Genomic DNA, 26,966 nt, shown 5'->3' on the forward strand with positions numbered 1-26,966 from the left:
CGGCCGGTGCTCCGATCATCGTCGGAATTAATCCTCACTCTTAGATATTAGCTTATTCGATTCCGATCGAATAAGGCTAATTCAATCGATTGTTTTACGCCCTTGGAATCCAGATTCCAAATCGGGGTTTGTACAATTATTGGAGTTAAAATAATCAACCCACTCTTTTTCCCAAATTAAGCACTCAAACCCGAAATCTAATCACACTTAACGATTTTGGTTTGATCAGCGGTTTCAGACTTGGGTCGCGACACCAGTTTTGGTTACAAAAGGAGATGGATCATAGCACATGTGCATCGATTTTAAGGATATTAATAAGATGTGCCCTCAGGACAATTATCCTTTGCCTGAAATTGACTGGAAAGTTGAATCTCTTTCCGGTTTTAGGTTCAAATGCTTTGCGTATAAGGGGTATCACCAGATTTAGATGGCAGAAGCGGATAAAAACAAAACCACATTCCACACCGATAATGTAGTGACCCGAACTTTTCCATGTTTATATATATTAATTGAGATTGATATTTACATGACTAAATGTTTCCAACATGTTAAGCAATCAAACTTGTTAAGATTTGATTAAATGAAATAAGTTTCATATAGACAATTGATCACCCATGTTGACCGGCGATTCACGAACGTTACAAAATTGTAAAAACTACATGTTGTGGTATATATATAGACATATATATATGGTTGACATAAGATTATGATGAGTAAGTATCGCACTAAGTATATTAACAATGTGTGATATACATAAGAAATGAGATTACTAAGTTAAGAAACTCGAAATGATATATATAACGATTATCGTTATGATAACGTCTACTAAATACATATGTATCATATTAAGATATTGATACACTATATTTAACATGATAAAATGATATTTAAATATATCATTAAGTGTGTTAACAATGAACTACATATGTAAAAACAAGACTACTAACCCAAGAATTACAAAACGAGACTTATATGTAACGATTATCGTTGTAACGATATTTTAATGTATATATCATATTAAGAGATATTCATACATCATAATATCATGATAATATAATAATTTAACATCTCATTTGATATAATAAACATTGGGTTAACAACATTAAATGAGATCGTTAACTTAAAGGTTTCAAAACAACACTTAACGACTAACAAAGACTTAACGACTCCATTAGAATGTATATACATGTTGTGTTTTGATATGTATTCTTACACTTTTGAAAGACTTCAAGACACATATCAAAATACTTCTACTTAACAAAAATGCTTACAATTACATCCTCATTCAGTTTCATCAACAATTCTACTCGTATGCAGTCGTATTCGTACTCGTACAATACACAGCTTTTAGATGTATGTACTATTGGTATATACACTCCAATGATCAGCTCTTAGCAGCCCATGTGAGTCACCTAACACATGTGAGAACCATCATTTGGCAACTAGCATGAAATATCTCATAAAATTACAAAAATATGAGTAATCATTCATGACTTATTTATATGAAAACAAAATTACACATCCTTTATATCTGATCCATATACCAACGACCAAAAACACCTACAAACACTTTCATTCTTCAATTTTCTTCATCTAAGTGATCTCTCTCAAGTTCTATCTTCAAGTTCTATCTTCAAGTTCTATCTTCAAGTTCTAAGTGTTCTTCATAAATTCCATAAGTATAGTTTCATAAAAATCAAGAATACTTCCAAGTTTACAAGTCTACTTCCAAGCTTTCTAATCCATTCCAAGTAATCATCTAAGATCAAGGAACCTTTGTTATTTACAGTAGGTTATCTTTCTAATTCAAGGTAATATTCATATTCAAACTTTGATTCAATTTCTACAACTATAACATTCTTATTTCGAGTGAAAATCTTACTTGAACTGTTTTCGTGTCATGATTCTGTTTCAAGAACTTTCAAGCCATCCAAGGATCCTTTGAAGCTAGATCCATTTTTCTCATTTCCAGTGGTTTTATCCAGAAAACTTGAGGTAGTAATGATGTTCATAACATCATTCAATTCATACATATAAAGCTATCTTATTCGAAGGTTTAAACTTGTAATCACTAGAACATAGTTTAGTTAATTCTAAACTTGTTCGCAAACAAAAGTTAATCCTTCTAACTTGACTTTTAAAATCAACTAAACACATGTTCTATATCTATATGATATGCTAACTTAATGATTTAAAACCTGGAAACACGATGAACACCATAAAATCGGATATACGCTGTCGTAGTGAAACCGGGGGCTGTTTTGGTTTGGATAATTAAAAACTATGATAAACTTTGATTTAAAAGTTGTTCTTCTGGGAAAATGATTTTTCTTATGAACATGAAACTATATCCAAAAATCATGGTTAAACTCAAAGTGGAAGTATGTTTTCCAAAATGGTCATCTAGACGTCGTTCTTTCGACTGAAATGACTACCTTTACAAAAATGACTTGTAACCTGTAATTCCGACTATAAACTTATACTTTTTCTGTATAGATTCATAAAGTTAAGTTCAATATGAAACCATAGTAATTTGATTCACTCAAAACGGATTTAAAATGAAGAAGTTATGGGTAAAACAAGATTGGTTATTTTTGCTTGTTGTAGCTACGTGAAAATTGGTAACAAATCTATATTAATCATATCCTAGCTAACTTATATTGTATTATACATGTATTCTAATATATTATGTAATCTTGGGATACCATAGACACGTATGCAAATGTTTTGACATATCATATCGACCCATCTATATATATTATTTGGAACAACCATAGACACTCTATATGCAGTAATGTTAGAGTTAGCTATACAGGGTTGAGGTTGATTCTAAAAATATATATAGTTTGAGTTGTGATCTAGCCTGAGACGTGTATACACTGGGTCGTGGATTTATTCAAGATAATATATATCGATTTATTTCTGTACATCTAATTATGGACAACTAATTGTAGGTTACTAACAAGGACAGCTGACTTAATAAACTTAAAACAGTAAAACGTATTAAAAATGTTGTAAATATATTTTGAACATACTTTGCTATATATGTACATATTTGTTATAGGTTCGTGAATCGACCAGTGGCCAAGTCTTACTTCCCGACGAATTAAAATCTGTGAAAGTGAGTTATAGTCCCACTTTTAAAGTCTAATATTTTTGGGATGAGAATACATGCAGGTTTTATAAATGATTTATAAAATAGACACAAGTACATGAAACTACATTCTATGGTTAAATTATAGAAATTGAATATGCCCCTTTTTATTAAGTCTGGTAATCTAAGAATTAGGGAACAGACACCCTAATTGACGCGAATCCTAAAGATAGATCTATTGGGCCTAACAAACCCCATCCAAAGTACCGGATGCTTTAGTACTTCGAAATTTATATCATATCCGAAGGGTGTCCTGGAATGATGGGGATATTCTTATATATGCATCTTGTTAATGTCGGTTACCAGGTGTTCACCATATGAATGATTTTTATCTCTATGTATGGGATGTGTATTGAAATATGAAATCTTGTGGTCTATTATTACGATTTGATATATATAGGTTAAACCTATAACTCACCAACATTTTTTTGACGTTTAAAGCATGTTTATTCTCAGGTGAATACTAAGAGCTTCCGCTGTTGCATAATAAAATAAGGACAAGATTTGGAGTCCATGTTTGCATGATATTGTGTAAAAACTACATTCAAGAAACATATTTTGATGTAATATATTTCTATTATAAACCATTATGTAATGGTCGTGTGTAAATAGTATATTTTAGATTATCATTATTTGATAATTTACGTAATGTTTTTAAAACCTTTATTGATAAAATAAAGGTTATGGTTGTTTTAAAAATGAATGCAGTCTTTGAAAAACATATCATATAGTGGTCAAAACCTCGCAACGAAATCAATTAATATGAAACGTTTATAATCAATATGAACGGGACATTTCAGTTGGTATCAGAGCGTTGGTCTTAGAGAACAATAAAATTGCATTAGTGTGTCTTACCGAGTTTGCTAGAATGCATTAGTGAGTCTGGACTTCGACCGTGTTTTTCTTCAAAAACGATTGCTTAACATTTTTTTTGTTGGAAACAATATATTATTAACATGTAAATATTATGTGATATATTAATCGCTTAATGTGTTTGATATTGTGTGATAGATGTTTACCTCTAGTACAAATCCCATTGATTCACCTAATAATAATGAAGAGTCGAATATATTTTGGCAAGATTCACAAATTCCCGAAGAGGAACCGGAAGAGGAGGAACCGGAAGAGGAGGAACCGGAAGAAGAGGAACCAGAAGAGGATGAATCGGAAGAGGAGGAACCAGAAGAAGAAGAGGTTCCGGAGGAAGAAATATTGATACCTATAGTAAATCGATTAAATAAAAGAAAATCCTCAACCAACGGACCAAAGTTAATAATGGTCAATGGTGTTTCCGCCGAGGAAGCAAAATATTGGGAAGATTACCAATTTTCCGATGAATCGGATCCCGATGAGGATTCCGATGATGTTATAGAAATTATCTCGACCCAATTTAATAAAGCGAAAGAAAATAATAAGGGAAAAGGTATAAAAATAGAGAAACCCGATTCCAACCCCGATGAACTTTATATGTATCGACAACATCCGTATTTCCTAAAATGTAACAATGACCCGGGAACCTCTAAACCACCAGGTTTTTCTAAACCATTATGGAAAACGATGGCTCGTATTAGAGGAACACCATATATTCCTAGAAAATTAGGAAAACGAACCAAGTCCGAAGAAGAAGAAACCAGTGATTCAGATTAGAAGGTTGTAATCATGTTGTGTATTATATGTATTGTAGTGTGCTTGTACTTTTATGTTCTATGTAAAAATTGCTTGTATTGTTTCTTAATTATCTTTAACGAATCTAATCCTTGTCTATTTTACAGTATAAAAACAAAATGGACGTTAAGGGTAGACAACCGAATATTTTAGAAGACCTACCAGAGGATATGATTGAGGAAATCTTGTCTAGAGTCGGTCAGAATTCATCAGCACATTTAGTTATGGCGAAATTAACTTGTCAAACATTTGAAAGACTTTCCAGAAATGCCTTAGTTTATAAAAGGCTTTCCGTTGATAGGTGGGGTATATCACATTGGGGAGACCGTAAGTTACGCCGTGTTTTCTTTAAAGCGTTAAATGCGGGGAACCCAAATGTAATTTTACGCTACGGGTTAAGAACCTATTTTGACTCAACATATCCCAACATAGGATTTCGTGAACTATAAAGAGCTTCTAACATGCAACATAAAGAAGCATGTTATGCTTACGGGTTAGTGATGTTCGCTTCTTACCAACGTGAGAAAAAGAACATCGGATTGCAACTTTTAAATAAAACCTTCCCACAAGTGACGGATTCAGTAGTTGGGGTGAGAAACAAGGTTTTTAGATTATTACGGGGCTGTTGGACATTACGAAACCCTCGTCCTTTTGACGACATTACAACATGTTGCCTAGCTAATGGTCATAACGGTTATTTTCCACAAGACCAAGGATGGGAAGTCGTCTTAGTAAAACCAGAATGCATGACTTGTTTCTGGACTTATGAATTACGTATCTTTATTTCCTTTGCTGAACAACTTGTGTATTAACTAGATTTATTTTCAAAACTGTCCTGTATCATAGTGTACTATATTTCATGTTATATGTAATATAGCGAAGTTGTAAGTTTGAAGAATATTTGTATGTGATATATTATTATAATCAGTTTTTCATATGGAATTGTAGTAGTTGAATTGTATATTAGCTACTAAGTATGAACTTAACGGGTAGGTAGTACCCGAATTTAAAATTATAAAACGCTAATATGAAGAAAAAGCTTTTATAAATGAGTTCATATTATGCTACGAGATACTATTGACTACTCTTAATATTCTGTATGATTAAATTGTTTCATTTGACTAGTTTGAAGGAAATGGCACCGACTACTCGACACACCTTGAATATGAGCGAAGAGGAATTTCGTGCCTTTCTTGCTTCAAAAAAAGCCGCAGTACAGGCTGCGCTACATACCAACAATAACTCTGAATCTAGCAATGCAGCTAACGGCGCAAGAAATCGTGTAGGATGCTCCTACAAAGAATTCACTGCCTACAAACCTTTGGAATTTGATGGAACCAAAGGACCAATTGGATTGAAACGGTGGACCGAGAAAGTCGAATCGGTGTTTGCCATAAGTAAGTGTACTGAAGGAGACAAAGTGAAGTACGCTACGCATACCTTTACAGGTATTGCGTTAACATGGTGGAATACCTATCTAGAGCAAGTAGGACAAGATGCTGCTTACGCGCTACCGTGGTCACCATTCAAGCACTTGATGAACGACAAGTACCGTCCCAGAACCGAGGTCAATAAGCTCAAGTCAGAACTTAGAGGGTTACGAATACAGGGATTCGATATTACTTCGTATGAAAGACGATTCACAGAATTGTGCCTATTGTGTCCGAGAGCGTTCGAAGATGAGAAAGAGAAGATCGGCGCGTTTGTGAAAGGGTTACCGGAGAGAATCCAAGAAGATATAAGTTCACACGAGTCTGCATCCATACAAAAGGCATGTAGAATGGCTCACAAACTAGTGAACCAGATTGAGGGAAGAATTAAAGAACAGGCGGCCGAAGAGGCCAACGTGAAGCTAGTCAAAAGAAAGTGGGAGGAAAACGGTGATAAGAGTCACCAAAACAACAACAACAATCCCAACAATCGCAACATCAATCGCAACTACAACAAACAGCACAACAACAACAACAACAACAACAACAACAACAACAACAACAACAACAACAACAACAACAACAACAACAACAACAACAACAACTACAACAATCATCCCAACAACAATAACAACCGTAACAACAACAACAATCAGAAGCAGCTATGCCAAAGGTGTAAAAAGTATCACTCGGGGTTTTGCACCAAATTTTGCAACAAGTGTAAAAGAAATGGTCATAGCGCGGTGAATTGTGAGGTCTACGGACCAGGGGTTAACAGAACGACAGGAACAAATGGTGTCAGAATGAGTAATGGCGGAGCAAGTAGTGTCGGAGCAATTTATGCCAATGTAGTTTGTTATAAATGTGGAAAACCGGGCCACATTATTAGAAATTGCTCGAACCAGGAGAACACGAATGGATAAGTCCGCGGAAGAGTTTTCAATATTAATGCGGCAGAGGCACAGGAAGACCCGAAGCTTGTTACGGGTACGTTTCTTATTGACAATAAATCTGCTTACGTTTTATTTGATTCGGGTGCAGATAGAAGCTATATGAGTAGAGATTTTTGTGCTAAATTAAGTTTTCCATTGACGCCGTTGGATAGTAAATTTTACTCGAATTAGCAAACGGTAAATTAATTTCAGCAGATTATATATGCCAGAATCGAGAAATTAAACTGGGTAGCAAAATATTTAAGATTGATTTGATACCAGTAGAGTTAGGGAGTTTTGATGTAATATTTGGCATGGACTGGCTGAAGAAGATGAAAGCAGAGATCGTATGTTACAAAAATGCAATTCGCATTATACGAGAAGTAGGAGAACCCTTAATGGTGTACGGAGAAAAGGGCAACACGAAGCTACATCTTATTAGTAATTTAAAGGCACAAAAACTAATAAGAAAAGGTTGCTATGCTGTTCTAGCACACGTCGAGAAAGTACAAACTGAAGAAAAGAGCATCAATGATGTTCCCGTCACAAAAGAATTTCCCGATGTATTTTTGAAAGAATTACCGGGACTACCTCCATATCGATCTGTTGAATTTCAAATAGATCTTGTACCAGGAGCTGCACCAATAGCTCGTGCTCCTTACAGAATCGCACCCAGCGAGATGAAAGAACTGCAAAGCCAACTGCAAGAACTATTAGAACGTGGTTTCATTCGACCAAGCACATCACCATGGGGAGCTCCTGTTTTATTTGTCAAGAAGAAGGATGGTACATTTAGGTTGTGTATTGACTACAGAGAGTTGAATAAACTTACCATCAAAAACCGTTATCCACTCCCGAGAATTGACGACTTATTTGATCAACTACAAGGCTCGTCGGTTTATTCGAAAATCGATTTACGTTCTGGATATCATCAAATGCGAGTAAAGGAGGATGATATTCCAAAAACTGCTTTTAGTACGCGTTATGGTCATTACGAGTTTATGGTTATGCCGTTTGGATTTACTAATGCACCAGCTGTGTTCATGGACCTTATGAACCGAGTGTGTGGGCCATATCTTGACAAGTTTATCATTATTTTCATCGATGACATACTTATTTACTCAAAGAATGATCAAGAGCACGAAGAACATTTGAGAAAAGTGCTAGAAGTATTGAGGAAAGAAAAACTGTACGCTAAGTTTTCAAAGTGTGCATTTTGGTTGGAAGAAATTCAATTCCTCGGTCACATAGTGAACAAAGAAGGTATCCAGGTGGACCCGGCAAAGATCAAAACCGTTGAAAAGTGGGAAACCCCGAAAACTCCGAAACACATACGCCAGTTTTTAGGACTAGCTGGTTACTACAGAAGGTTCATCCAATACTTTTCCAGAATAGCAAAACCCTTAACTGCATTAACGCATAAAGGGAAGAAATTTGAATGGAAAGATGAGCAAGAGAAAGCGTTTCAATTGTTAAAGAAAAAGTTAACTACGGCACCTATATTGTCATTACCTGAAGGGAATGATGATTTTGTGATTTATTGTGACGCATCAAAGCAAGGTCTCGGTTGTGTATTAATGCAACGAACGAAGGTGATTGCTTATGCGTCTAGACAATTGAAGATTCACGAGCAAAATTATACAACTCACGATTTAGAATTGGGTGCTGTTGTTTTTGCATTAAAGACTTGGAGGCATTATTTATATGGAGTCAAAAGTATTATATATACCGACCACAAAAGTCACCAACATATATTTAATCAGAAGCAACTGAATATGAGACAACACAGGTGGATTGAACTGTTGAATGATTATGATTTTGAGATTCGATACCACCCGGGGAACGCGAATGTGGTAGCCGACGCCTTGAGTAGAAAGGACAGAGAACCTATACGGGTAAAAGCTATGAATATAATTATTCGTACTAACCTTACTACTCAAATAAAGGAGGCGCAACAGGGGGTTGTAAAAGAAGGAAAGTTGAAGATTGAGATACCCAAAGGATCAGAGAAACATCTTAATATTCTGGAAGATGGAACCCGATATACGGCTGATAGAATTTGGGTACCAAGGTTTGGAGATGTGAGAGAAATGGTACTTAAAGAAGCACATAAAACCAGATATTCAATACATCCCGGAGCGGGGAAGATGTATAAAGATCTCAAGAAACACTTTTGGTGGCCGGGTATGAAAGCCGATATTGCTAAATATGTAGGAGAATGTTTGACGTGTTCTAAGGTCAAAGCTAAACATTAGAAACCATCAGGTCTACTACAACAACCGAAAATCCCGGAATGGAAATGGGAAAACATTACCATGGATTTCATTACTAAATTGCCAAGGACTGCAAGTGGTTATGATACTATTTGGGTAATAGTTGATCGTCTCACCAAGTCAGCACACTTCCTACCAATGAGAGAAGATGACAAAATGGAGAAGTTGGCGCGATTGTATTTGAAGGAGGTTGTCTCCAGACATGTAATACCCGTCTCTATTATCTCTGATAGGGATGGTAGATTTGTTTCAAGGTTCTGGCAGACGTTGCAACAAGCATTGGGGACTCGTCTAGACATGAGTACTGCCTATCATCCACAAACTGATGGGCAGAGCGAAAGGACGATACAAACGCTTGAAGACATGCTACGAGCATGTGTTATTGATTTCGGAAACAGTTGGGATCGACACCTACTGTTAGCAGAATTTTCCTACAACAACAGTTATCATTCTAGTATTGAGATGGCGCCGTTTGAGGCACTTTATGGTAGAAAGTGCATATCTCTGATTTGTTGGAATGAAGTGGGGGATAGACAGATTACGGGTCCGGAGATAATACAAGAAACTACCGAGAAAATCATTCAAATTCAACAACGATTGAAAATCGCCCAGAGTCGACAAAAGAGCTACGCGGACAGTAAAAGAAAAGATATAGAGTTTGAAATTGGAAAATGGTCATACTTAAGGTTTCACCTTGGAAAGGCGTTGTTCGATTTGGTAAACGGGGGAAACTAAATCCAAGGTACATTGGACCATTCAAGATTATAGATCGTGTCGGACCAGTAGCTTACAAACTGGAGCTACCTCAACAACTCGCGGCTGTACATAACACTTTCCACGTGTCGAATCTGAAGAAATGTTTTGCTAAAGAAGATCTCACTATTCCGTTGGACGAAATCCAAATCAATGAAAAACTTCAATTCATTGAAGAACCCGTCAAAATAATAGATCGTGAGGTTAAGAGACTTAAGCAAAACAAGATACCGATTGTTAAGATTCGATGGAATGATCGTAGAGGACCCGAGTTCACCTAGGAGCATGAAGATCAGATGAAGAAGAAATACCCACATCTATTTCCAGAAGATTCGTCAACACCTTCAACAGCTTAAAATTTCGAGACGAAATTTATTTAACGGGTAGGTATTGTAGTGACCCGAACTTTTCCATGTTTATATATATTAATTGAGATTGATATTTACATGACTAAATGTTTCCAACGTGTTAAGCAATCAAACCTGTTAAGACTTGATTAAATGAAATAAGTTTCATATAGACAATTGATCACCCATGTTGACCGGCGATTCACGAACGTTACAAAATTGTAAAAACTACATGTTGTGGTATATATATAGACATATATATATGGTTGACATAAGATTATGATGAGTAAGTATCGCACTAAGTATATTAACAATGTGTGATATACATAAGAAATGAGATTACTAAGTTAAGAAACTCGAAATGATATATATAACGATGATCGTTATGATAACGTCTACTAAATACATATGTATCATATTAAGATATTGATACACTATATTTTACATGATAAAATGATATTTAAATATATCATTAAGTGTGTTAACAATGAACTACATATGTAAAAACAAGACTACTAACCCAAGAATTACGAAACGAGACTTATATGTAACGATTATCGTTGTAACGATATTTTAATGTATATATCATATTAAGAGATATTCATACATCATAATATCATGATAATATAATAATTTAACATCTCATTTGATATAATAAATATTGGGTTAACAACATTAATTGAGATCGTTAACTTAAAGGTTTCAAAACAAGACTTAACGACTAACAAAGACTTAACGACTCCATTAGAATGTATATACATGTTGTGTTTTGATATGTATTCTTACACTTTTGAAAGACTTCAAGACACATATCAAAATACTTCTACTTAACAAAAATGCTTACAATTACATCCTCGTTCAGTTTCATCAACAATTCTACTCGTATGCACCCGTATTCGTACTCGTACAATACACAGCGTTTAGATGTATGTACTATTGGTATATACACTCCAATGATCAGCTCTTAGCAGCCCATGTGAGTTACCTAACACATGTGGGAACCATCATTTGGAAACTAGCATGAAATATCTCATAAAATTATAAAAATATGAGTAATCATTCATGACTTATTTACATGAAAACAAAATTACACATCCTTTATATCTAATCCATATACCAACGACCAAAAACACCTATAAACACTTTCATTCTTCAATTTTCTTCATCTAAGTGATCTCTCTCAAGTTCTATCTTCAAGTTCTAAGTGTTCTTCATAAATTCTATAAGTATAGTTTCATAAAAATCAAGAATACTTCCAAGTTTGCAAGCCTACTTCCAAGCTTTCTAATCCATTTCAACTAATCATCTAAGATCAAGGAACCTTTGTTATTTACAGTAGGTTATCTTTCTAATTCAAGGTAATATTCATATTCAAACTTTGATTCAATTTCTACAACTATAACAATCTTATTTCGAGTGAAAATCTTACTTGCACCGTTTTCGTGTCATGATTGTGTTTCAAGAACTTTCAAGCCATCCAAGGATCCTTTGAATCTAGATCCATTTTTCTCATTTCCAGTGGTTTTATCCAGAAAACTTGAGGTAGTAATGATATTCATAACATCATTCGATTCATACATATAAAGCTATCTTATTCGAAGGTTTAAACTTGTAATCACTAGAACATAGTTTAGTTAATTCTAAACTTGTTCGCAAACAAAAGTTAATCCTTCTAACTTGACTTTTAAAATCAACTAAACACATGTTCTATATCTATATGATATGCTAACTTAATGATTTAAAACCTGGAAACACGATGAACACCATAAAATCGGATATACGCCGTCGTAGTGAAACCGGGGGCTGTTTTGGTTTGGATAATTAAAAACTATGGTAAACTTTGATTTAAAAGTTGTTCTTCTGGAAAAATGATTTTTCTTATGAACATGAAACTATATCCAAAAATCATGGTTAAACTCAAAGTGGAAGTATGTTTTCCAAAATGGTCATCTAGACGTCGTTCTTTCGACTGAAATGACTACCTTTACAAAAATGACTTGTAACTTGTAATTCCGACTATAAACTTATACTTTTTCTGTATAGATTCATAAAGTTAAGTTCAATATGAAACCATAGCAATTTGATTCACTCAAAACGGATTTAAAATGAAGAAGTTATGGGTAAAACAAGATTGGTTATTTTTGCTTGTTGTAGCTACGTGAAAATTGGTAACAAATCTATATTAATCATATCCTAGCTAACTTATATTGTATTATACATGTATTCTAATATATTATGTAATCTTGAGATACCATAGACACGTATGAAAATGTTTTGACATATCATATCGACCCATCTATATATATTATTTGGAACAACCATAGACACTCTATATGCAGTAATGTTGAAGTTAGCTATACAGGGTTGAGGTTGATTCCAAAAATATATATAGTTTGAGTTGTGATCTAGCCTGAGACATGTATACACTGGGTCGTGGATTGATTCAAGATAATATATATCGATTTATTTCTGTACATCTAATTATGGATAACTAGTTGTAGGTTACTAACATGGACAGCTGACTTAATAAACTTAAAACAGTAAAACATATTAAAAATGTTGTAAATATATTTTGAACATACTTTGATATATATGTACATATTTGTTATAGGTTCGTGAATCGACCAGTGGCCAAGTCTTACTTCCCGACGAAGTAAAAATCTGTGAAAGTGAGTTATAGTCCCACTTTTAAAGTCTAATATTTTTGGGATGAGAATACATGCAGGTTTTATAAATGATTTACAAAATAGACACAAGTACGTGAAACTACATTCTATGGTTGAATTATCGAAATCGAATATGCCCTTTTTATTAAGTCTGGTAATCTAAGAATTAGGGAACAGACACCCTAATTGATGCGAATCCTAAAGATAGATCTATTGGGCCTAACAAACCCCATCCAAAGTACCGGATGCTTTAGTACTTCGAAAATTATATCATATCCGAAGGGTGTCCCGGAATGATGGGGATATTCTTATATATGCATCTTGTTAATGTCGGTTAACAGGTGTTCACCATATGAATGATTTTTATCTCTATGTATGGGATGTGTATTGAAATATGAAATCTTGTGGTCTATTATTACGATTTGATATATATAGGTTAAACCTATAACTCACCAACATTTTTGTTGACGTTTAAAGCATGTTTATTCTCAGGTGAATACTAAGAGCTTCCGCTGTTGCATACTAAAATAAGGACAAGATTTGGAGTCCTTGTTTTTATGATATTGTGTAAAAACTGCATTCAAGAAACATATGTCGATGTAATATATTTCTATTGTAACCATTATGTAATGGTCGTGTGTAAACAGTATATTTTAGATTATCATTATTTGATAATCTACGTAATGTTTTTAAAACCTTTATTGATAAAATAAAGGTTATGGTTGTTTTAAAAATGAATGCAGTCTTTGAAAAATGTCTCATATAGAGGTCAAAACCTCGCAACGAAATCAATTAATATGGAACGTTTATAATCAATATGAACGGGACATTTTAGATAAGGGTATTTATTGTTACACGAAAATGCCATTCGGGTTGAAGAATGCGGGGGCAACGTACTAGAGGGTAGTGGATTTGGTGTTCAAGGATCAAATCGGTAGAAACCTTGAGGCTTACGTAGATGATTTAGTCATCAAAAGCAATACAGAGGTACAACGTTTGGTCGATATCCTAGAAACGTTCAACTATCTGTGGAAAATCAACATGAAGCTTAATCCTACAAAGTGCAGTTTTGGGGAAGAAGAGGGAAAATTCTTGGGGCATATAGTGACGCCAAGCAGAATCAAGGCTAATCCCGAGAAAATTGAGGCTGTAGAATGCACGAACTCCCCAAAATCAAGGAAAGAAGTGCAAAGTTTGACAGGCAAGTTGGCAGCGCTAACTAGATTTCTGTCAAAGGCCACGGAGCGGTCACTATTTTTTCCAGACTCTTAAAAATTCATTGAAAAATCAGACTTCAGATGGACTGAAGAGGACGAAAAAGCTTTTGTCGAGATGAAATCGCTCCTCAAGGAGTTGCCTACTTTGACTGTGCTAATAGCGGGAGAGACATTGATACTGTATCTTGCGACTTCAAAGGAAGCAATCAGTTCCTTTCTCGTCGCAGATAGGGGGTAGGTATGTCTAATATTGAAAATTAAAATAGGTACTGAAGGTAATGCTTACTATGTATTTCCCACTATTTTGGCGCAGGTACAAATGCCTGTGTATTTTGTCAGCATAGCACTTAGCGGCAGTGAAGTTAACTACCCACCTATTGAAAAACTCGTATATGCGCTAGTACATATAGCTCGTCGGCTGCACAGGTACTTCCAGGCGCATCCAATAGTGGTGTTAACTGATCAACCGATAAGACATGTATAAGTCGCGGCACGCGCATCCCAATCTCTTTTTTACACAATCTTATAAGACGCCAAATACGCGCTTGAATCAATTGTGATATGCTGATAACATGTGATGACAGGTGTTGTATAAGCCTGAGGTTTCGGGTAGATTAGCCAAATGGGCCATCGAATTGGGAGAGCATGATATCAATTACTCCCCTCGCACGGCGGTAAAAGGCCAGATACTTACAGATTAGTTTGCCGAAATAACAGGAGAATAGAGGCGCTCGCAAAAAGTACTACAATCGGCTGTGACAAGAATCAGGTTTGGGAACTATATACAGATGGAGCTTGTAGGCCCGAAGGCGCTGGTGCTGGATTGATCCTCACAAGTCCCGACGGAGAGGAGCATACTTATGCATTCTGATTCACGTTTGCTGCGACTAACAATGAGTCTGAATGTGAAGCATTACTGTCTAGGATGCGCATAGCACAACAACTCAGAATAAAGCACTTGGACGCATACGTTGACTCATAGTTGGTCACTAACCACGTCAATGGATCGTTTGGGGCGCATGAAGCCTCTATGCAGCGGTACATGGAACTGGTGCATGAATTAGCAAATGAATTTGATTTTTTTAGATCAACGCAGGTACCCAGAGGGCAGAACAAGAAAGCGGACGCACTAAGCAAGTTGGCTGCTCTAGCGTTCGATCATCTGCACAAAAACGTACGGGTGGAAGTGTTAACAGAAAAATCTATTGATGAGAAAATAATTATTGCGCCCATTGAGGAGGAAAGATCAAATTGGATGACACCATTGGTGAAATTCTTAACCGAGGGTGAACTTCCTGTAGACGAAAAAGAAGCGCGGAAGATTCGCATGAAAGCTCCTATGTATGCGTTAATTGAACGTCTTTTATACAAGAAATCTTATTTAGGCCCGAGCCTATTGTGCATTGGACCTAATCAAGCTAAAGAGGTGCTTCGAGAAATTCACGAGGGTTCTTGTGCTTTACACTCGGGGTACAGAACAATTGCTGCGAAAGTAATGCGCATCGGGTATTACTGGCCCACCAATCATAGAAATGCTGCGAAGATCGTAAGGACGTGCCAATCATGTCAACAGCACGCACCAATAAGTCGAGCACCACGGCATCCTATGATACCAATAACGGCAGCATGACCGTTCAGCAAATGGCCTATCGACATTGTTGGTCCTATTACTGCGTGCTCAGGTACGCATGAAACAATGCACTTTTGTAATACTTTGCAATATACGCGCTTTAACAGTATTCACATTATCATTACTTTCTCAGGAGGAATAAAATTCTTGGTAGTGGCAATCGACTATTTCACCAAGTGGGTAGAGGCAAAGGCATTGGCAACAATTACTGGCAGGCGCATTCGTAACTTCTTTTGGGAAGATATTGTGTGCAGGTTTGGTATCCCCAATGAAATTGTCAGCGACAATGGTACTCAGTTTGAAGGCGAGCCTTTCAGGAGCTGGTGTCAAGAGCTGAATATCAAACAGTCTTTTACTTCGGTCGCTCACCTACGGTCCAATGGCCAATGTGAAGTAACAAACCGAGATATTGTAAAGGGGATAAAAGCGCGTCTGGGCTTATATGGTAATGAGTGGGTCGATGAGCTCTCAAGTGTTTTGTGGACACATCGCACCATGCATAAAAACAGCACAGCCGTTCAGCTTGGTTTATGGGACGGAAGCAGTAATCCCCGCCGAATTAATGGTTCCAACGAAGCGCATACACAACTTCGATGAGTCAAGTAATGATGATGGATTGTGCGCTAACCTAGATATGATAAAAGAGCACAGAGAGATAGATACCATACGCGAAGCCATTAACAAACAGAAGATCTCTAAGTATTATGATAAGCACGTTAAGCCTATATCGTTCAGGATTGGAGATTATGTGTGGCGCAACAATGAGGCAAGTCGAGCAGAGAATACTGGAATGCTGGGGCCTAACTGGGAAGGTCCTTATGAAGTTATTAGGGTATGTGCAACGGGGTCCTATATCCTGGCAGGATTAAATGGAGAGCAAATACCTCGTACTTGGCATGCGATCAATTTGAAAAGATGTTACATATATTTGTCAGGCTGTAGCACCAGGGATTGATCACCCCGACTTTTAAGCACTTGCATTTTTTAGTTCATTTAAAATGTTGCTTTGTTTCTAAGACAATTCGTATTTCTTTCATTGTTGCAATAAATTGTCATTTGGATATGACTTGAGAATTTGAGTTATTTTGTAATATAAATTTAATTTTTTGAATGGAAGTGTTTGGTTACATTTCAACGCACAATATGACAGCTATTACGTACATCCTACCTTGTTAAAGGATGATCTCTAGCTCCCACGTGGCAGAAGCCTATTTGGTTACAAGGCTAAATTTTAGGGTGGGTAACAGGCATTGGTTTGCCTAGACCAACACACTCTCGCAGACTAGAAGACTGCAAGTCATGACTATAAACGATAATCATTGGGGTTGCTTGCCCACTAACCTAAGTGTTGGTTCACTTGGAGGACTCTGAATATTTTACTTAATAATGCAATGAAAAGCGTTGGCTATGTGTACAATAGTTTAGCGTTGGTTAGTATTATTAAATTTGGAGTACAAACGAGTATACATTGGTTTGTTTGCAAATAAAATTTTAAGTTTTGAGAACTTGATACGCCTAATGACGCGAACAATAGAATAAGAAAGATATTGAATTACTTACTTATTAATACAAAAAAAAAAAAAACAATGCATAGCATTGGTTACATAGTACCACTACAAAAAGTGCTTATAGCACAAAAGTTAAAACTGGCACGCAGGTCATTGCGATTACAATGAAACTAAAATCTAAACTACATGGCTTATCTGGAATGGTGCCCTATTCTAATGATAACAATCCTTCGAACCCTCGCCCTCAACGATCAGGCGGATTGCCCCATGAAAACAGAAAATAAACAACTAAACTAATGATGGGGGCACACCCATGATGTTAAAAGTGCCTCATGAAGCACGCTAATAACAGGGGCACCCCTCAAGGGCAGTGAGCGCAAGGGGCCAAAAGCAATGAAAGTTTATGGCGCACCCAAGACCCCCCAGCTCCATGCAAAAAGCGTTACATGGTGCCGTATGAAACTTCATTAACAAAAGATCCTGCACCGAAACAGCAGGATCGACGGCGGCATCCACTAGGGTTTGAATTGAAATGTTCTCTAGAACTTTGCTGGACTCAAGAACCTTCTCATAAGCATCTCCTTCGAGTTGATCAGCAATAATGTGGGGAATAACAGCAGGTACCTCAATGTTTTTTGAGATCAGATCCAGAACCGCACCCGTTCAAGCTCTTTGATAGCCTTGAGAGCTTGTGAGTAAAGCTTTGTAACAATGGAGGCACACAGCGCATGGGTGGCAATGGTTGGAAGTGTTGCGCGTAGATCTACATAAATCCGTCGAATGACGTCACGGCTCGCAGACGCTTCAGTAACCCGGGTGGTAAGATCATTTCTCTCAAAAGTTAGCAAGTCAACATTGGAGGTAGCAACAGCAAGATCCTCCCTTAATACCTTATTTTACTCTTCATAATCAACTTACGAAGATAACATATCAACCTTCTCCTTTTTCAAAGATTCAATGGTGGCCTCAGCTATTTTCAGCGCGTCATTTGCCACTTTGACCTGCGTTTCAGAAAGTTGCACCCTCTTCTGTAGCTGCCCATACATGTGAAGATCTGCGCGATGAGTGCTCTCGATGCTCAACCTGTCGCAGTCTCGTGCCCATGTAAGAAATGACAGTTGCGTGTCAAAGTTTAGCTTCTGGTCCGGTGTCATCTGCAGGAGCGCACCCCTGCGTGTACAGATTCTGCTCAAGTGCGGCACGCTTAGAACCATTTAACATGGTAGCCAAGTTTTTCACTTGAATGGGCACGTATCGGTTGTCATTCAAAATTGGCGCTCGAGGTAGGAGTTGAAGAAGAGGGAGCAATCATGGCAAGAGGGACCGGCTTAATTGGTTGAACGTGAGCAGTTGAAGGCGCAGGGGGCACATGAGCAACAGATTGAGCAGCGGCAGTAACAGTAGGCTCCACATCCTCGTCAATGTGAACAACTGGCAGAAAAATTCCATAATCGGGCTTGGATAATGAAAAATATTAACTTCAGAAAAATAAATTAAATTACATTTTACCTTCAGACGAACTTGCAGCTTTACTCTTCTTGATGGGAGGATTCAAGCGCACAGAGGAGCGGCGCTTCGATGTAGCCTCATCTGCTACCTCCTCATTAATTATTGCATAGGCGTCCCTCATGCTAGCATCTTGGTCAACAGCTTCCTTCTTGATAAGGTAGCCTTTAAAGTCTTCATCCAAAAGAATGTCACGGGCATTAATCACTGCAAAATAGCGCACAAATGTTAGCATGCACCAAAGTAAATCATTTATTAATTGATTTTGACAAATACATAATATACCCGTTCCCCTAAGCATGATGACCGCCTGGGTACCAACAAACGGCCAGTAGGATAAAACTTTGGTAAGAAATAGGACTTTGTTTGGATAGATACGAAGTTTCAACTTTTTGCCGGAGCACAGGTCGAACAGTTCCAGCTCAGCCTGGTCCATGGGTGGGGGTTTATTCAAAGAGGAGTTTGAACTTGTGTGCCATTGAAGAATGTTGGAAAATTCAGGAGGAACGAACTTGTTTTTCAACGAAGTAAAATGAATCTTTACACGAACTTTGTAAACCCTTCTTTTGACCGGCGGTGAAAGCTTCTCGATCGGAGAAACTATACCAGTCGTGCTCGCTTAATTGATAATGAAAGATGTTTTGAAAAACTACCAAAGAAGGCTCGCGATTGTTAGCCCAACACCACATCACAAGCATGGATAAACGAGTAGCAGTGTAAGGATGCAATTGGCCTAACCCTATGTTGTAGGCAGATAAAACTCTCATGAAAAAGGTGGTTGGGGGAATGCGAACGTTCCCTACCTCGAGGATTTGATCATACACAACAACCATGTTAGGGGGTGGTTTGTGAGCTCGCTCGTTTGCCTTCGGAAGGGTGGGATTAAAGTCAGCGATGGGTGGATGCCATTCGATGATGCACTTCATTGACTCTTGATCAAGGGTCGATGAAATTGAGTTAACATGAAAAACAGTCGAGCTTACAAACGAGGTCGACATGATAAAGAGATTAAAGCGAAGAGTAAACTGACCTGCATGATTGTGAGATTGCCGGAACTTGATCGGAAGTTTGGGAGCAAAGATGAAAAAAGAATTGATTTGAATTATTTATCCTAATTGGTAAAAAAAAAAAAAATAGAACCTATTTATATTCGGAACGATTAGGGCTCCAAAACGCGTAATTTGATGAGCACCGTACACGTGTCATGATCTGAACAAATGAGAAGGTAAGTGAACGGTTAACGATAAGAATTTTGTATGGTTTAGTTACAGTGTGGTGTAGGTTAGCATTGACTGGTGGTTACGCAAGCTATAATTTGACAGCCTGTCATGATTATCTACACTGCAGCCGTTTCCAAGACTGCATTAGCAGATGTCTGATTGACAACGGCTGTCAGTTTTTAATGCCACATAATAATAAAATCTTGACCTAACGATTTGGTTACTTGATATTATTATTTTAATCAATAGGTTTTACAAAGATTAAAACATGTTATTTCATTTTAAGTGTTCCTAAGTAGTAGTTTAACATGATGCGCCATGGTGATCGCACATCATATTAAACTGGAGATACTTAATGATACGCGTACCTACGCTCATGGCGCTCGTGCGTATCACGTGCGGTGCAGTCCTGAATATTACCAGAACATCTGATTAGGAGGTGCGCACGCGTGTATTGCTTAGCGCACACGAAAGCAATCAGATTTAATCTTATCCATAATTAAACGTGATCCTTTTCCAACTATAAACCCGTTATTTATGGTTGTTATTCGGAAGGATCTAGAACCTAATTATGAGACAATCTAGGGTTAGGGTTTTATTATAAATACAACTCTAACCTCCTTCGTTCAACAACAATGTTTTCTGTATTACTCGAATATACGATTGCATCCGGAAAACATTCTTACGGTAACATGTATGTTCTTTGAACATAAACCTTATGCAACCACCCTTAGTGGCCATTGTTGCGGCAACTGCTATCAATGTTGGACGTAGCTTTGATCACCCTTTCGTAGATCATCATCTCAATAAGGGTTATTCATGATAAATATGACCGGAGATCAAAGCTATAAACGTTCTTAAATGCTCTATCATGCATTTAACATTAACTTTGCTATTTGAGCAGATTTACGTTCGATCAAGCATATAAACAGTAAGCTACATTTTATTATACTTTTTTAAAGCTACGAGTTCATAACAATAGTATACTACACAAAACCTGCTTGTTTATAACTACACAAATTGTGAAGGCGGATTAAATTATAGATCGATATATAATTAATCAAAGCAAGACGTATCAACACATAATCTAACACTTCACATTCATAAGACACACTATATATGTATTTTGTATTCACTAATAAATACTCCGTAATAAAATATGCATGCATAGAGACAGGACCGGTCAAACTTTGGTCAAAGTTTTTGCATGCCCTGGACGAAATAATTATAAAATGCCCCCAACAATTACGCAAACATATATCTTTATAAGGTTTAAACTATGGGTATCAATTTTTTTTTCGAAATGATGCCCCTAACCGCGTGATGCCCCGGGCCGTTGTCCGCTTTGCCCATAGCCTTAGCCGGCCCTGCATAGAGATTTGTAATAGGAGTATATATTCAATATTTAAATACAGAGGATATACAATATCAAAGGTCCATGATCTATTCTGATCTACATGTATATTTTCAATTCCAATGGTGCACACTAATGTTTTGTCTCGAACTACTTAATTACTAAATATTATGCTTTAATGCTTTAAAACAACTACGGTTTTCTATCGATAGCCATATAAGCAATTTAATAACCGTATGGTGATTTATCATGGACTCGAATCCAATTAAAACAATATAAAGCAGCCGTTTAGTTACTAGTGCGTAAATAATGAAAACGAATCCGTTTTAATAACTATCTCAGTTTCTTATGCGAAAAATAAATCTGTTTAGGTTTGTAGGAAACATGTATAAAAAACTGAAATAATTAAACATACTATCACAAACTTAATAATTGAATTGCTAATAAATAATCAAAATAAGAGAAAGTTAATACGATCTAATTGAATTGAAGGTTTAACTCGATTTGTGTTTGACATAATTCCCTTAAACAGATTATTCATCTGTTCCCAGGATACACCGGTCCGAAACGTACTGTCGGACTTGAACACTTGCCAGAAAGGTAATCAGAATGGAGAGACCTTGTTGCGGCTGAAAGGAAAACTCAAAACGTATAAGGATACTTATACGATTTTTGGTGTGTTTTTCTACAAACCTTATAGGCCTTTATTTATATTGGAAATCAATGCCTTGTGTTTGCTCCCACTAACGATGTGGGAGAGTTGTCAAACCTTCTAGATCTCGCATCAAACAAGCTACTTTGAGATTTGATATCTCATTCACCTTTAATCCGTTATGGACACACTTTAGTTCATTGTAAAGCCCTCGTCACGGACTACAAAATTCACTAAATGTTTATTAGTAGATATCAATTTATCATATATTAATTATTGTCCAAGTTTGATGAAAATACAGTTGTTTTTGATCAATTTTTTCAAAATATATAATACATGTAGGAAATGGAATGCATATAATAAAATAATTATTTTAATCCTAGATTAATAGAAGTAATAAATAATGTCAATAAAATTAATTAAATTAATATTAGTATGAATAATATATATTTAATATTTAATATTAATAGTGATAGTAATATAATATAATAAAATAAAACAAAAAACAGTAACTCTTATACGGAGAAATTTTCTAGAGTTTTCAAAGATTTGAGAAATGAGTTTGTTGACTCAAGGTCTCACGTTCGAATCATGAGTTCATTGCAAGGAGTCTCAAGTTCAATTATTGTTTAGGTCGAATATTTTGTGGTGGTAAGGGATGAATTGGAAACAGTCAGAGGGTGATTGTGCTAGGCTATGTACACTAGAATGGGTTCGAATTATTCGTCTTCCCGGATAACTATATCAGGAAAAACGTCTACCTATTTTGTTGAATTGAGGCAGAGAAGAGGAGTAGGGGAAAAAAAGAAAAGAAAAAAAGACGAATCTTGTATTTTGAAGTACCTTTATATTTAACATTTAGCACAAAATGTTCAGCCCAAAAGATGTTTAGCCCAGTGATTTTAGATCTTAACTTTAGGTTCTTATGAGACACTAAAAATTTCAATGCTACATTTGAGTTATTGCTACTACTACCGTGTATGTTAAAGAGATAATAACTGAGAATTATTGAATATTTATTACGTGCAAGGTTGAATAATTTTAACAACTGGGGATTGATATATAGAGTAATATAAATATTTCGTAACTGCTTCGAAGTAATAGTCTTTTGATGATTTTAGTAAACCTTTTGTTAAAATGTTCAAGATTCATCATCGAATGTGATTATTCTGATTATTTAAAATGCTGAAGTGTCTAAGGTAACGTCTATAAATTTTTATATGCGGTTATGTTAACTCTTTTACTCTAACATTTGATGGCAAATTGTATATCATGGACTCCAATTTTCATATTCGATATTTGATAAAGCAACTCATAGATACAACTTTTTTTTTTTTTTTTTTACAGCAACTAGCTTAAGACCCGCGAAATTCGCGGGATTTTTTAAGGGTCAAACAAATGTCAAATTGTCCCAATAATACAATTTTATATAGTATTTGTTAGATTGCTATCCATATGCAATAAACTTTTGCTTCAATCAATTTTCATATGTTGTAAGGTCATAGATCAATAAGTGAAGTAATCTGACAACAACAACAACAAGAAAATCCAATACCACATGAGTGGTGTATGGGGAGGTGAGATGTAGACAATCCTTTCCCTATCTTTGAATAAAGAGAAGTCATTTTTTCACCCATAGTGATACACTTCAAGAACAACAAAAGTTCAGTACACTCCGGTTATTGTTTAAATAACATGCATGTTGTTTAGTAGAGAATGTGTAAGAGTAAGTAATGTGTGGGCTAGTTTTGTTAGACATTTTCTTCGAACCTCATTCATTTACATTTTTTTTTTTCGTACATGCATTTATTAGAACACAGAAAATATAAGATTTGATGCTAAAAAAATGAAGGTAAGAAAATAAATTCATTGTAAAACACAACCTAATTTTAAAACTAAGACAAACTTTTGTAATTGCAGTGAAACTCGACCTATTGAAGCCACAGGTTTATCGTTAGTTGACAACCCACATAATAAGTTTTAACTCAATTCATGATTAACATGGGTCATGAAAAACTCGTGCCAATTACAAAATGTGTCAAATAAGATCCATTACACGTCACTAAATTGATGTAAAATAACTGGAAAGTAAACAGCTTGTCATGCACCATATTCTAATTTTATCAAATGATTCAATATCCATTAAAATGAACCCATGAATCACAACTGATTCCTTAAATTAAAAGACGTTTACAAATGTCACGAGCTGTATACTAACCTAATAATGAGAGACTATCTCCACCTAGCTGCTCTATACACATATATACCTGTAAAGTCATAAAAGTAAACAAATAAAGATGTGTGAAAAATGTCTGAAATCAGCCAACATGTGAAGAGATTGAAGCATAATTAGTACCATAGCCGTATTATCATGTAACAGTGGAGTAACCGCCCATTACCATAAACATCCAATCAATCGGAGTGTGTACTTCCCCTTTTTATGAAGAACCTGCAAAACAATATATCTTCATCAAAGACACCATTGAGATTGACACTCAACATCAAATCATTGTTCAAAACAACTAAATCGTTGTTCAAAACCCACATAATCATTGTCCAGATGCCTAATAAATCCCTGTAGTAAATCTGAATTTTTAGACGTGAATATCTCTTGGATAAAATAGTATAACAAACCTCACACCAAGATAAAGGGAGACCCTTGTTGTTTACCTCTTACGTCACCTTCATGTTGTTTGATATTGGTTTAAGCTGAAAAGTAACCACCACAGCCGCCAGAAACCCACCACCAATGCCGCAGTAAAACCATCACCACCAAAAACTTTTTTTCATTCAACAACCTAATAGCTGAGCTCGTTTTGAACGACTGATAGTGGAAAGAAAAACTTGGTTTAGGATATTAACAGACAGGAAACCCTAAATTTTTGGCTAGCTACTTCTTCCTCATTAAGTTCGAGTAATACAACTAATTTCCAAATTTTGGTGATCATTCTGTATTTTCAGCGCCTCGTGGATTTCAGGAACATTAGTAGGACCATGATGGTGTATTTTTAGATTTTCTTGTACATATTTAACTTTAATAAGACTTTAACAGGCTACATGATCCGACAGTAGAATCATTACATGAATGGGTCAGACAGAAATAAAAGCTCATGGGGAAACAACTCATATGGGTTAAATGGGTCAGACAGAAATCACGCATAGTTTATTTTTTATGGACATTATTAACTGATATGGTCTATTTTTTAATGGGTTAAATGGGAAACAACTCATGGGGCATTTTAACTCAAATTTGCTAAATAATAACTCAATAACTATACTACAAATTGGTGCGTCTACAAAACACAAAGTAAATATGTTTGCAGACAACTTTGAAACCTCATATTGTTAGTATTATGCAAAACCTTTGTAGTATAATTGGGAAGTCAAAAAAACATATCCCCTCTTCTGTCATTTATAGTTTAGTATCATCATCATCCATAGTTCTTGAGACCATACTCAGTCATTTTAAATTGACCTATATTTTTCCCAGTGATATCTATACCAAGCATATCACATAGCATATCTCACTATTAATGATTATAACATCACTGAATAAATCAGTTTAGTAATAAAGGTGTTATCTTGGATACATAAAGATTAATTAAAATTTAAAGATACAATTTAAAAATAGATAAAAAAGACAAGGTCAAATTTCCCGGATAGGCCCATTTCAACCCAAACAGATAACCCATATTGACCATTATACCCAACGATTAGTTATTAGAATAAAAAAATTTAGCAAATTTTGTAATCTTAAATAGTTAGAGAGAACATTTCATTGGTGTAGAGAGTGTAAAAACTTACTTCATTTAATTCAAGCCTATCTATTTGACACGATCATGCTTCTACATTACCTGTACTTGAAGAACTATATCAGATGTGTCTTTTTCATCAGTCCAATAAACCCTCTAAATGTTGAAGGATTCACAAGTAGTAGGCATGCTGAAATATCAAATCCAAAAAACCCAAGAAAACCTACAAAAACACAACATATTTTTAACTTGTGATAGTTGTCATTCCCTGGTAATATAGAAGCTCATGATGCTATAGATGGTTTAAAGTATATGATAATGTATTTAACTTGTAGTTGATGCTAGTCATGATGTACAATGTCTTAAAGCAAATTAGTTAACGAATCATAGATTTTATATGGATCAATTGTTACAAATGTATATGATAATCTTTTTAAAAACCAACCTACAACGGTAAGAAAATATATACAGTATTTAATAAGCAAACATACTTTGTAACGACCCTGGATTTTCCAACGTTTATTTATTAATAATTATTATTAGTAATACTTGTGATTTAACGAATGTATGTTATTACATTTACTTGTTACTTTGATTGATCATACTTGACTTTAATGGCCCGAAACGTCTTTGTGACACACGAAACTTTCACGAATAATATTTTTAGAATATTATTTACATTCATGATTAAGTTTTATTAATCATTTGATTAACTATGGTTATTAGTTAGTTACTTGGGCCTTTATTGGATTAACTTGTTAATTAATGGAACTCGAGCTTGGATTAGTGTTGTTGGGCTTATGAGCCCACCCTACATATGTTAATGGATTAGTTTAGGAGCCCATGGTTGTAAGTATCACTTTAAAATGGAACTAGTTAGTTTAACACTTAAAGAATCTAGTTACTC

The sequence above is a fragment of the Rutidosis leptorrhynchoides genome, chromosome 2, assembly GCF_046630445.1.
Source record: "Rutidosis leptorrhynchoides isolate AG116_Rl617_1_P2 chromosome 2, CSIRO_AGI_Rlap_v1, whole genome shotgun sequence".
NCBI classification, from domain to species: Eukaryota; Viridiplantae; Streptophyta; class Magnoliopsida; order Asterales; family Asteraceae; genus Rutidosis; species Rutidosis leptorrhynchoides.